General features: G+C 38.8%; 1 non-coding gene across 1 annotated transcript; it reads right to left on the reverse strand.

Moving 5' to 3' along the window:
• Nucleotides 1-1,152: 1,152 nt before the first annotated feature.
• LOC111742979 lies at nt 1,153-1,254 on the reverse strand. Its single transcript, XR_002781541.1, has one exon. It is a non-coding gene; the product is annotated as a small nucleolar RNA SNORD20 (small nucleolar RNA).
• Nucleotides 1,255-2,309: the final 1,055 nt, after the last annotated feature.

Consider the following 2,309-nt stretch of genomic DNA (forward strand, 5'->3'; position numbering starts at 1 on the left):
AGGCAGATTTATGATGCCATTAGACAATACGCGTATGGCATTAATTATATCCTCTGAGTTTTGCTAGATTGCAGCCCCAGACAGTGTGACAGGCAGTAACACCCCAACCACGATGTCTCTCAGCCACTTACCGGTGACATCTTGACATCTTTGTCAAACACAACCTGTGTACTAGAAGCTCCCAGGTCCAGACCCAGAGGACGAAGACTCTAAATGTCCCAGCCTACCTTCATCTGGCGGGCAGCCAGGTGAAGTTAAGCTAATGGAGAGAAAAACGGGACCTCTCCCTGAAAAGAGACACCTCAAGATTGAAGGGGAGATTGACAGAATGACTGAGAATCTGGAAACAGGACTAGAGAAGAAGGGAGAAGGATTTGGAATTTTGTTAGCTAAGGCAAGAGAGAGCTAGAGATGGGAGCAAGGAAAGAGGTGGGCGAGAGGATGTTAATGTCTGTCTTTATATACTGAATTACTGATCCTCGTGAATAAAACTTCCAGCCATCTCTTTATCCTTAAACCATGATATAACATCCCACCACAAGGACATCCAAAGCCCCTTGCACAACCCAACCACAGAAACTCACTACTTCCCAAGGCAGCCCATTTTGTCTTTGGACAGATCTGATGACTAGCAAGTTCATCTTCCTTCAGAGCCAAAACTTGTCCCCCTATAACTAACAGCTGCTAAAGGAAACAGAATGACTGCCCCTCCTTTGAGTGACAGCCTTCCGAGTACTTTATATAAGCTATTGTGTCCCACAGACTACTCTTTCTCAATATGGCATAGATCTGTCTGTCTCTGATCCACTGAGATATTATCATCAAAAGCAGAAAAGAGAAAAATTGTAAACGAAGACATGTACAAAATAAACACATAGAAGAACTAATTGATAATAAGAAACTGTTAAAAGATAATTTCCCTTGCCCCGCCCCCAAAATGTAAAAACATGACTCTCCTACGGAAATAAAATAAACACATGTTAAAGGTTGTATTTAACTCGTTATCAAATGGGGGAACTAGATGTTACACCCAGTTTGAAAAACAAACCAAAGCAGAAACACATTTAAAGATGAAGACTATTAAAATGAATGTGCAAATAGAAACAAAACTGTTTTTTTTCACAAGGGGAAGGAAGCCAATGAAACTTCTATGTGGACAAGACAAAATTTGCCTATCTACAGGCAAGAATTATTTTATATTTTTTTCCTTGAGATTTTATCAATTATTTCTCAGATAATCAATTATCATATCCATATTTTGCATTTTTATCAATTACCTACAAGTCACAGAGTTTAAAAAAAGCTCAAAGACAGTGAAAAATGTATTAGCTTTCTAGGGCTGCCTTAACCAAAGCACCACAAACTAGATGGCTTAAACAGAAACATATTGTCTCACAGTTCTGGAGGCTAGAAATCTAAGATCAAGGTGTTAGCAGAGCTGTCTCCTTCTGAAACCTGTGAGAGAGAATCTGTTCCATGTCTCTCATCCAGCTTCTTTTGTTGGTTTCCTGGCAATCTTCAATGTTCCCTGGCTTAAAGATGCATCATTCTGATCTGCCTTCATGTTCACATGGTACTCTCCCTGTGTGTGTGTCTTTGTCCATATTTCCCTTTTTATAAAGACATCGGTCATATTGGACCAGAGATTCACCCTACTCTAGTATGACCTCATCTTAACTTATTATATCTGCAATGACCCTTTTCCCAAACAAGATCACTGCTGGGAGTTAGGGCTTCAATGTATGCATGAGGGTGGGGAGCACACAATTCAACCCAAAACTGGCTTAAAGCCTCCATAGAATCAGAATAAAATAATCTAAATGGGTATGTTCTAAACAATATGTAATTTCCTGCTGAAACACAACTTTTTCCTTACAGAGCCGTGTAGAAAACTTTGGTAAAACAATTTCAGAAAATACTGGAAAAGTGATATCTGGATGCCTGGATGTTTAGAACTTGCCCCCAGTTCCTTTGTATAATTTGTCAAAAGAGTGTAAATTCTGTTCTACTGATATTCTCTAATAAGGTAATGGGAAGAAACAGTCACAACTCAAAAGGGCTAAGGAAGTTCCCCTGCTACAAATTTACCCATTTGCCTAAAAATCTTGTCTAACTCATTTTTAATGGAAGCTGATTGGACTGGGTTTTTAAAAAAACTCTCTGTTACAGTAATAATAATTCACTAATATAGCATTTTCTAATGCAATTCTCATGACCTTTGAGGTAAGTAGTTTGGTCCCCAGTTTATAAATGAGAGAGCTGAAGTTCAGAGGATTTAAATGAACTCCCTAGAGTCAAAAAGCTATACA

The sequence above is a fragment of the Pteropus vampyrus genome, unplaced genomic scaffold, assembly GCF_000151845.1.
Source record: "Pteropus vampyrus isolate Shadow unplaced genomic scaffold, Pvam_2.0 Scaffold104, whole genome shotgun sequence".
Classification (NCBI taxonomy): Eukaryota; Metazoa; Chordata; class Mammalia; order Chiroptera; family Pteropodidae; genus Pteropus; species Pteropus vampyrus.